This window comes from Erinaceus europaeus, chromosome 2 (genome assembly GCF_950295315.1).
Source record: "Erinaceus europaeus chromosome 2, mEriEur2.1, whole genome shotgun sequence".
Taxonomy (NCBI): Eukaryota; Metazoa; Chordata; class Mammalia; order Eulipotyphla; family Erinaceidae; genus Erinaceus; species Erinaceus europaeus.
Genome location: NC_080163.1, coordinates 48,031,894 through 48,044,160, shown reverse-complemented (window position 1 = coordinate 48,044,160; position 12,267 = coordinate 48,031,894). Strand labels below are relative to the sequence as shown.

Sequence of the window (12,267 nt, the reverse complement as noted above, 5' to 3'; positions counted from 1 at the left end):
TAAGTGCACATGGAGCAAAGTGCAAGGACCGGAGTAAGGACCCAGGTTCAAGCCCCTGGCTCCCTACCTGCCGGGTCCTCACTTCACAGGCAGTGAAGCAGGTCTGCAGGTGTCTTTCTCTCCCCCTTTCTGTCTTCCCCTCCTCTCTCCATTTCTCTCTGTCCTATCCAACAACAACGACAACAATAATAACTGCAACAACAACAACAATGAAAAACAACAAGGGCAACAAAAAGGAATACAAATAAATGTTAAAAAAAAAAAAAGATGGAGATAGTTCACCCAATTGAGTACAGATTTTATCATGTGTGAGAACCGGATATGAGGCCCACCACCATATAGGAGCAGCTGCAGAGGAAAAACATGAGTATCAGAGCAATGCTTAGGTCACTCTCCTCTGTGTGTCTCTCTCTCCCTCTTTTTCTCCATTTTTGTCACTTCTGACTAAAAAATAAAATAAAATATAAACTGAATAAAGCACTGGACCCTCAAACATGAGGTCTTGGATTCAATTGCTGCTTTCACACATGCCAGAGTGAACTTCTGGTATATTCGTCTCCTCTCTTCCTCTCCACCCCCTCTAATAAATATAAGTAAATAAAAATAAAACAGTTGACCAGTGATAACACTGGTTATTGGGAGCTTCCCAAGGACTGCTGACAGAACTCTCTGGAATGAACTTGCTACTGGAGGGTGTGCACCACTAGGACTCCTACTGGAAGCTGTTCACTGGCTGTTGTGCCCCAGGAGCAAGAAGAAAGCAGTGTTCCACAGACAAGCCTCTTCCTATTGCAGTGCCCCGCCCAGTGCCCTCTATTGATAGATACTCATTTTCTAGCAAAGGAGGCAGAGGAAAAATATCTACTGGATTCAGTTCCAGTAGTATAAAAAAAAAGAAAAAGAAGAAGAAAACGGAGAAGGCAGACAATGAACTGACAGCTGGCATAACCATGATTTCAGTACTTTGCTATTCACAGTAGCATTTGAAAAAATGCTCTGATCTTTCTAAGTTTTCTGAGCTTCTCCTAAGACCATCATGTATGATAAAGATATTTTGTTTAGATATTGTGAAGTAATTCATTTATTTAAATAAACCCATATAAGCTTTATATGCATATATCTAGATACATGTAAAAAGACAGTTCTGGAGCTAGAATGAACTAGTTGGAATCCTTCATTTACTGACTGTAAGTTTGGGAAAACTTATGCATATATGTTCATTTTCTCCTCTCTAGGATACAAATAGTACCAAATTTCTAGGGAGTTTGAGGAAATTAAATGAAAGGGTAGAAGTATTTTAACATAACATCCGGCATACAACAAAGACTAAGTAAATATCTGTGATTATTGCTATTAATAATTATAACAGGGAGTTGGGTGGTAGCGCAGTGGGTAAAGCACACATGGCTCAAAGCGTAAGGATCCCGGTTCAAGACCCCTGGCTCCCTACCTGCAGGAGAGTCGCTTCACAGGTGGTGAAGCAGGTCTGCAGGTGTCTTTCTCTCCCCCTCTCTGTCTTTCTCTCCTATCTCCATTTCTCTCTGTCCTATCCAACAACTATGACATCAGTAACAACAACAATGATGACTACCACAGTAACTAAAAAAAACACAAGGACAACAAAAGGGGAAATAAATAAATTTTAAAAATTAAAATAAATAAGTAAATAAATATAATATCCAATAAGATGGGGTAAAAATCATCTTTCAGATTTTTCTACTTAGGATCCTGATGATCGGTTTCAGTAGTCTATGTTGAGAAAGATCTCACTACATAGTACTTCCTCTGGAAAAGATGTAAGAATCCCATCTGATTAGAAACTTACTCCTGTCAGGCACAGGGTATGGCAAGTAACTGCCCAATTAATTGTAGCTGATCTGGTCAGTCCACATCACAGCTGTTGTACTTCACCATAGATGCTGCATATTTAATGAAATTTCACAAATTAAAAATAAAATGTGACATAGGGATCAAGAGATGGCCCAATGAATAGAGAATACATTTTACCATACTTGATGATCCAGGCTTGAACCCCCAGCCATCACACAGAACAATGCAGAAGTTCCAATGTGACTCCACTATATGGGAGAGGTACTTGCTCAGTCATTAGATTGTTCATTCAGTCACATATCCAGTCTTCCAACAAATCTCTATTAAGAAACTTACTCCTGTCAGGCACAGGGTATGGCAAGTAACTGCCCAATTAATTGTAGCTGAGTTAATTAATTGACACTAAGTCTGCTAGGCACAATATGTACAAAAATGTTTTTCTTGGAGCTTACATTCTAGTGAGGAGAAACATATAAACACATTATTTCCTACATTTCAGTTATGAGCACACTGCTTCCCAAAGTACTTGCTTGATTGTATGAGTTATGAAAGGTAGGTTCACTGTTCACATTTTAATAGTTATTGTTATTAGTGATTCAATAATAATTATTATTATAATATTCACATTTTAATAGTTATTATTATTAGTGATTCAATAATAATAATTATTATTATATTCACATTTTAATAGTTATTATTATTAGTGATTCAATAATAATAATAATTATTATTATATTATTATTATTATTAGTGATTCAATAATGGTTTACAAGATCATAAGATTACAGGGCTAAAGTTCTATCCACCACCACTGTTCTGTGGTCACCTTCTCCAACTCTCCCCCAACCATCACCTCCAAGGATAGCTAACCATCTTAGTTTTCCAAAGTCTTAAAAGGCAGTTTGGCTACTTTCATTTTTTTAAAACAAGTGCATGTGCTTCAATTCTTTGTATTGCACATATTAGTAAAGCCATCCAGTAGTTGTCTTTCAGAGAAATGCAGATTATGTGATAACAGTCATAACTATAGCAGTAAGAGTCCTTGAACACAAAAATCTGAAGGATAAAATTCCTTGACTTTGCCTCTTTTCCCCTTCTGCACATTTTAAAAAAATACATGGCCAGGAAGTGGAAGGTAGCCTAATCTTTATGCAAAAAACATTCACACCTGAGGCTTCATGGTTCTGTTCAATTCCAGGTATCATCATAAGCCACAGCTAAAATGTGTTCAGGAAAAAAAGAGAAAAAGGGGGGAGGGAAGAAAAGAAGGAAGGGAGGAATGGGGGGATGGATGGATAGATGGACAGATGGGCATAAAGATGGGAGAAAAGAAGGAAGGAAGAAGAGAGACAAGAAAGTAAACAACAGTAAGGGGATGAACTCAAGGTCTCCTGCATATAGGATGCCACTGTGCTACATCAATTCTTCTTTCCTTCCTTCCTTCCTTTTCTTTCTTCCTTCCCTTCTTTCTTTCATTCTTTCAGAATGGGGTGGGGGGGACAGTATTGGTGCCATAGTACTACTCCAGCATCATGGACCACCTCCCTCGCCCCAGCCCAGTACCTCACACAGTGTTCTCTTATAATGTGAGGATTCAAACCCAGACCTTCACACATGACAAAGCACATTCTCTATTGGGTAAGCTAAGTCACACCCTCTCAGATCATTCTTACAATAGTTTGTTCCCCCAAAATCAATCTCATCCAAATGTAAATAATTCAAAAGTTGAATTCGCACCACTAAGCAAGGTTGTTTACATCATTGAAAAGTAACAACAATCTCCAATTTGAGAAAATAAGGTAGAAAAATGTTGCTTCAAAGTGAATGAGATATAATATAGAATACTTCAAAATTAATTTTAGCTCACATAAGAAGAAACATGGCAAATAATAATAAATATATAAAGGAATATATATATATATATATATATATATATATATATATATATATATATATATATACTGTAGACAGATACCTGGAGGTAGTTGCTAGCCAAAAAGAAGGGGTAAATGGCATCTGGTAATGGCAGAACTCTGTAAAGGAATACAAATAAAGGATGAAATAATTTTGGAAATAAAAACTAGATTAATAAAGCTCAAGGCATTATGTATGACAAGAAGAATGAACAAATCAAACAAAAAAATGTAGGAAAGATTTAAAACTACTGGGCAGGGGTAGATAGCATAATGATTATGCAAACAGACAGTCATGCCTGAGGCTTCAAGTTCCAGATTCAATCCCCTGTACCACCATAAACCAGAGCTGATCAGTGCTCTGGTAAAAAAAAAAAAAATCTTAAAAAAAATTTTAAATTACTAGAGAGAAAATGACATCATTTAAAACTATGTAAGGAACTGGGTTGTGATACACTCAGTTGAGCGCACATGTTAGAATGTGTGAGGACCGGAGTTTGAGCTCCAGTTCCCCCATGTAGGGGAACACTTCACAACTGGTGAAGCAGGTCTGCAGATGTATCTCTGTCTCTTTCCCTATCTGTCTCCACATCCCCTCTCAATTTTTCTCTATTCTTTCAAATATAGTAGAAAGAAAAAAATAAAGAGAACTATGTGTGTGCATAATGTGTAACAAACAAATGTATTTCCTATAATTTATATATGTTTTATATATAAATACGTTTAAGAGAGTCTTTTGTTTGTACTGTTCTTATCTCACCATTCTCTGCATGAACAACATTTATTCATTTCTTCATCCCTTTCATACTTTAAAGCCGTCTCATATTTCTATGGCTTATGTTTCTAGATCTATTTTAGGGTATATCACTGTGCTGAGGATCTGTGGCACTCCTTTCAGTAATTCTTGCAAGGTAGGTCTGGTAATGGTAAAATTCTTTAGATTTTGCATATCCGGTACTGGGGCTTTTGTATTTTTTTTAATCCTTCATATTTAAATAATAGTCTTGCAGATTAAAATATGTATGGCTGGCAGTTTTAACACCTTGAATCTCATTCACTCCCATTCTCTCCTGGTCTCCATGGTTCTTCCTGAAAAAAACGTGTTGAGAGTCTGACTATGCTGCTATTATAAAACATTTTCTACTTTTCCCTGGAAAATTGGAATTTTTTTCTTTGTCTTTGTCTTTTGATAGTTTCACAATGATGTATTTGGGCTTAGGAATTTGGGGATTCTCTCTGATTCTTGAACATCCACAACTTGACCATATACCAGATTTGAGAAATTGTTCTGCTATTACTCCTTTAAATATGGTTTTTGCTCCTTTCTTTCTCTCCTCTCCTTCTGAGAGCCCTATACTTCTGATATTTGCTTTTCTAATGGAATCTTCAATTTTTCACAGAGTTACTTCATTTTTCCTAAACCTTTTTTCTCCCTCTACTTTGAAATCAAAGAGTATGGTCATTTTGTCTTCTATTCCTGGTGTTCTCTCTACATGTGTGAACTTACTTCCTTGACTTGTTATTTGAGACTGGGATGCATTCAAAGTGTCCTTAACACCTTGTAAATCAGTTTTCACGATTTTAATTTCCTGTCAAGTGAAGTTTTGAGGTCATAAATTTGTTTCTTAATCCATGTCTTCATATTAAGTTGAGAGCTCTGTATTTTTCAAATTTTCTGACAATGTATCTCCTAATTTCTTTCTCTGATAGTTCCTCTGGATCTGCATCATTGTCTGGGAACTATGCTGATTTTTCAAAGTCAGTGTTTTCCTAGTTTAACACATTTATTTTGGCTTCTGTTGTTGGTCAGCAGGTAGTGCTGTGTTCTGTTTTGTATGTGAGTTGTGGAAGAGATGTTTCAAAGAAATGTTTTAAAGAAATGACACAAAATTATGGTGCCTTATTTCTCTTAAACAGAATCCTGTGGGTTGGGGAAAGGGATCCCATACCTTCTTTAGATCTTCTCAGACTGTTTTCTGGAAAGAGGGGATAAACACTGCTGTGAGGTAAGGTCACTTTTCTTGAGTGCAGGACAGTCTGACTTCATTCATCAGGATCTCTATGGCAGCTAGAACACCTTAGAGTTTGGCTGGCTTCCCTGGTGCCACAAAGACTTAATATTCAGTTTCCTCATTCCCTGGAAGGCTTCCTGTGGTTAATTCTGGAACCTGTAGACCCTTACAGCTCTAAACAGCAGTTCCAAGTTCCTTTCTCTAATCCACATGACTCTTATGGAGTTCTGTCTGGGGCCTTTAAATTTGAAACAACTACAGACATGGCACTCATGAACAATGCAATACACATCTCTGCTTGAGTTTTTCTGTCCCTCCCCTCCTATTCCCACTATCTACATGTAATCATCAATCTTCAGTGTTTTTCTTTCCCTTTATCAGAAATCCCAGCTGTGCTAGAATGAGTTTCATTGAGATATTTTATTTCAGTATTTGTTTTCTGGAAGAGGGTAGTTCACAGTTTTATCTGCTGAACATCTGCATATCTCCTGTCCCATACAAACAGATCACACATTAGGAAACAATTTACACAAAGGCGCACTCTATGATTATATGTAAGAGGCACTCTGCACTCTCACAATATGTAATATTCAGATTTAACTTACTCAGGAGCTTCCCTAAGGAAGTGAGATAATATCTAAAGGAAGATTTTGCTTAGGTAAAGAGATAGAGTATACATTGTTAAAAAAAAAAAAAAACAGTCTAGGGAGAAACAACTATATGTGCTAAGGTTCTAAGGCAGGAAAAGACAAACAGCCAATATGAAGATCAAGGAACAGGGAAGGGTGTGACCTAAGACCAGTCAGCAAGATGACACAGGCCAGTGACACAAGAGGGAAGCTAAGTTTGGCTCTATACTCTTAACATCTGTAGACAACCAAATGGAAGCTATGTATACATAATCACCCCCCCCCCCTTCTCTCCAAACATCTGAATTACAACACATCTCTAGACTGCCAAAGGACACAAATAAACAGTATCAGCATGTATGTGTCTGGCCTAGACTCAAATTTAAGTCTCTGTAAAATATATTCCAGACTTCAAAGTTGGGGGGGGGGGGAGGGCAGAGGTTATATTTGCTAAATATTCAGATATTTCCCCAAGGCTTTTATTAGTTCCACCCAGCAGGTGGACCATAGGAAAACTGGTTTTTGTTACCAGAAAAATCCCCTGATATCCAAGAGGAAAAGTAAAGTTTATCAGTATATTCAAGGGTGAGAGGTAGATTAAGGAAGCAGTGATGACTGGGTATTTGAATTTCATTCAGATGGAAAACATGAATAAATTCATTTCTTATTTCTTTGCTTACAGAGATTCTGAACTTGACATATTCATCCAAGTTTGAGCAGATATGTTATTGATCAGTTAAAAAAAACCAATAAAACATCTTAAAAGGAATCATACAACCAAAAGCCACATCCTTCAGAAAATAGTAAAACAGAAAGGCAACTTATAAACTCTTCAGATATGGTGCCAGTTTTAGGGTTTGAGAGGATTCTTTGGCTGCAAGAGATGCTTAATTTGAGTATGAAAATAGATAACATAAGCATGTTTACACAAATAAAATGAGGAAAACTCAATAGGCTACATTACCATACATCAGATACTGACTTCTAAAATCCCTGTGGTCAAAGAGTGATCCTGTAGAAAACAAAGCAAAACAAAACAAACAAACAAAAAAGCACTCCTTGGCACAGTGTATGTGGCCAATGAATATTAACTATTGTTGCAATTATTGTTACTCCAATCAGAGGAGACATTTGCACAGTATAAAGAATGATGTCTTAGTGGTCAGGACTGACCCACTCTCTGAAGGGCAGTTGGGTCATCCTACTCTGCCACTCAAGGAGGACTAGTCCTGCATCATATACAGCCTAAAATGTGCCCATCTGTGGCTGGCCTAAGACTGTGAGCTTAGGTTGATAGGGGCTCAGAGGTTATACAGGTTCCTTTGATAAATATTAATATACCTGGGGCTTGGGTCAGATCATTGTGGTAGACAGAATATATATATTCCCAAATATGGGATCCACTCTCTGCCCTAATCCAGCTCTTAAATTCTATTCTCCACCCTGGCATCATCCTCCCAGGTAGCTAGCTATTAAGCTCAAGCTGATTACTAAAGTCCTGGAATCTTAGGAATGTACATAAAATAGATATCCTAGCTTCTTTCTACCCTAGGGTCCCTACTCTTATTGGCCCTGATCTTATTCTTTGGTCCCTGTTTATTAAATAAATAAATAAATAATATTGTGTTAGAAGGATAGTGCACAGCTTAACTAGACATTGGCAAGGTAGGCACTAGGGAATTTGTGAAGGTTGTTTATTAGAACTAAGCTTAAACTCTGCCTTTGGGCAGGAAAGAAACAATAGAGATTTTAGGCAGGTAAGTTATAAAGTCACAATTATATTAAACTGAGATAGATAGCTATGCTACTGTATTGGGGGGAGGGGAAGTAAAAACCAAAACCAGTCCATCAGGAGACTAGTGCAAAACTTTAATCTTGAGATATGGAATGCCTGAAATTGATGATGAATAGATAGGGTAGAGAAAGAGGCAGGAGGATCAAAGAAAGGGGAGGAAGAGAGAGAAGAAGAGGAAAGAAGGAAGGAGAAAGAACAGGAGGAGGAGGGAGGAAGACATAAGAAGAAGAAAATGGAATTATGAAAATGATGACTACATTAGTGTAGGTTCTTCCAAAATAGACTCTGAGAACATGATGTGAGTGATGGTTGGAAGGAAAGTTCAAGAAGCTCAGGTGAAGGGAGAAAGACAGCACTAGAAGGTCCAACAAAGAGTACATGAATGAGCCACGGCCTAGTGAGGCTCAATTCCACTTGAGGGTGGTGAAGATAGCATTTTTTAAAAAACTATTTTTATTTAACTACTATCGGAAGAGAAGTTGAGAGGGGAGAAGGAGACACCTACAGCCTTTCTTTACCACTCATGAAGCTTTCCTGCTATAGGTGGGGACCAGGGGTATGAACCTAGATCCTCAGGCACTGTAATGTGAGCACTTAACCAGGTGTGCCAACATCTGGCCCCTAGAAAGCATCTTTGAATCCCACTAACATGGGAAGTGGGGTACTTCCCCATTGTTGCCTTCCTTCTCTAGTTGAGGGTTTCCTCTAAAAATGTAAATTCCAGCACTTCTAGGCTACTCTGCTCCAGAATGAGTAAATTCCTCCAATACTTGAAAAAATCTTTAGGCTGAGGATAAGAGATAGTCCCTAAGGTGGGAAACAATGGTTTGTGTGGGGACTGTCTATCAGGGCTGCAGGTGAGCTCAGAAGATGCTGGAGGGATATGTGATGGGGCATGAAGAGGGTGATGATAATAATACTAACTGCATCAGGTAACTTTTAGTGACTACTCACTAAGAACTAGATATTCATTTAAATGCACTATCATAGCCTTTCCCTATAATCCTTAGGAGATAATGCTGTTAGTATCACTGTTTTATAGATGGGGAAATAGAAGCACCAAAAGGTTATAGTTACACATCTAGTAAGTGGCAAAACCTATGCTTGAACTCATAATGGTTTACAGTCAGCAGCAAATCATAAGTTAAACAATAATTTGTACATGTATAAGATTTCCTAGTTTTCCACATAACAATACAACCCCCACTAGGTCCCCCTCTGCCATCAGGTTTCAGGACCTGAACCCCCACTCTTCACCCCAGGGTCTTTTACTTTGGTGCAGTACACCAACTCCAGTCCAAGTTCTGCTTAGTGTTTTCCCTTCTGGTCTTATTTTTCAGCTTCTGCCTGTGAGTGAGATCACCCCATATTTATTCTTCTGTTTCTGACTTATCTCACTTAATATGATTCTCAAAGTTATATTTTATTCAGTTCCAGTACTTTCAATGTTTATAGTCATGTGTGGCTAGTACTGACTACAGTGAAGAGTGTGAATTTAGGAGGTGACATGCCTCTGCTCTTGAAAAAGGTGAAGATAACTTACAACATGGTAACATTACAACATGCTAGAAGAAGAAGAACATGGTGATGTTGGAATGCATTGTGATGTATGTCACAGTTAATTGAGTTACGAGAATTTTTAAATGTCTGAAATTAATACATGTAACAATTTACTTAAATGTGAAATTACACATGTGAGGCACTGGTTCTGCAAAAACAGTAAAACAATAATAGTCAAGTGTAGGCACGCAGTTTTAAAATCACACAAGTAATACAAGGTTTATAAGAAGGCATAATAAGGGAGCCAGGTGGTGGTGCAGTGGGTTAAGCACACATGGCACAAAGTGCAAGGACAGGCTTAAGGGTCCCGGTTTGAGCCCCCAGCTCCCTACCTGTAGGAGTGTCGCTTCACAGGTGGTGAAGCAGGTCTGCAGGAGTCTATCTTTCTCTCTCCCTTTCTGTCTTCCCCTCCTCTCTCCATTTCTCTCTGTCCTATCCAACAAAAACAACAACAATAACAACATGATAAAAAACAAGGGCAACAACATGAAAAATAAATTAATAATCTCTTTCTATATATATCACATCACTGGTTAGTGATGAACTATATATCTATAAGTATACTATTTACATTAGTAAAATTACAAAGATATTGTCTATACATAAGCCACGTGGATGGTTGCATGTCTTATACAGTATCTAGATTTCATTTCCTCCATTTTCAACTTACTCATCATTAATTGAGTCCTAAATTTTCTGAGAAGCTTTAAATAGCTTCTTGATCAACTCCTTGTTATCAGTTGAGTATTTTTTTTTTTTCATTAGATGGCCTCTAAGAACCATCCAATCTGTGAGATTACTTTTGGGGTCACCTGAACAGAAATTCTTGTGTCCTCCTTTTAATGCTTTCCTATATATATTAGTAGATCTGCTGTTTTGCAATTCTAATGATCCAGAAATATAGCTTTAGGTATTTATCCAAAGGACATGAAAAGACTAATTTGAAGGGACATATGTTCATACTTTCATTATTCAAAATAGCCAAAGAGTGCAGGAAGCTTAAATGCTCATCAACAGATGACTGAATAAAGAAACTATCAAACATATACTCTATGGAATACTAATCTGCAATTAAAAAGATATTGTGTCCTTTGAGAGTAGATGGGTGGAACTGAAAGTGATTATGCTAAGCAAAATCAGAGGTGAAAGACAGCTACTGGATGGTTTCACTCATATATGAAACCTAGAGAACTGAAACACACATAAACTAACAACAACAAAAAAAATAACCAATTGCCTATAAGACTTTATGATAGCTATGGTGATTATCATTGGTAGTCGAGTTGTATCCCTCTTATCCTATGGTTTTGTCAGTGTTTCCTTTTTATAAATAAAATTTTTTAAAAAGCCTAAGTATAAACTCTGCTCAAAACCCTGGCAAGAACTAAACTACAAATGTGTGAGAGGAAATTCTAAAGGGCCTGGTGAAAAGTGGATAAAAACCAGAAGGAAATCTGCTATTGAATGACAGAATTTACACAGCCCTACCTCTGAACTGGTTACCTTCATTATAAAATAACTCAGACTCCATAAAATGAGATTTTAGAGGTTTAAAATGTCAGAGACATAGTCAAATCATACAGTTAAAAATAGGTAGGGAATAAACCTGATAAGCAATAAAATGAAAAAATGAATTACTTCCATCAATTTGAAATTCTTGAATGATAACCAAATTACATAGAAATGGGAAAGCTCCTAAAAGCCAGGTGGAAAAAAAACTAGAAACAGGAAGGTAGAAGAACATAAATATTAGCTGCTATGAATGATACCATACACCCTCTTGTGGTCCTCTATAGGACCTTGCCCTCAATGTAGAACAACAATGGTATGGACTGCTCCACTCTCTGAAAGGAGGCTAGGTAAATATATTCTACCACTAGAGGAAGACTGCTCCTGAAATGAGTGTAGCCAAGAATGTTCCTAGCTATGACTATGGAATACAAGCCCAGACCAAGGGATACAGAGGTTACACAGGTTCCTGTGCTAAATATGAATGGACATGAGCCCTAGGTCATATTGATGGGGTTTACAGTTAGTAGTATTTATATACTTTTCCCATATTTGGAAGCTTCTATCTGCCCTGATCTAGCTTTCAAGTCCTATTCCCAGCACTGGCACCATCTTCCCACACAATACTTTTAGCCCGCCTGCATGTTGTCAGGCTCAGGCAAAAATTAGTGAAGTCATGGGACCCTTGGAATATAACTAAAATAGACTTACTAACTTCTTCCAAGATGAAGACCCCAAATCTCATCTGCTATACTTTTACATTTACATTCCTGATTATTAAACAAATTGTTCTGCTTTATATCTTAATGCTTTTCATACACCAAGTTGCAGATGCGACCATGACACCAAACTGACTTCCCTGGGCAGACAACATCACCAATGTGTCCTGCAGTCCCACCTTTCCAGAGCCCTGCCCCACTAGGGAAATACATAAACAGGCTGGGGACATGGACTGAATTGTCAATGCCCATGTCCAGTGGAGAAGCAATTACAGAAGTCAGACCTCCCACCTTCTGCAC

The 12,267-nt window shown here is 37.6% G+C and overlaps 1 pseudogene; it reads left to right on the top strand.

Annotated features, from left to right (window-relative positions):
* Positions 1 to 12,267, top strand: part of LOC103109888 (glyceraldehyde-3-phosphate dehydrogenase-like) — a 114,390-nt pseudogene that overhangs the window by 3,369 nt on the left and 98,754 nt on the right.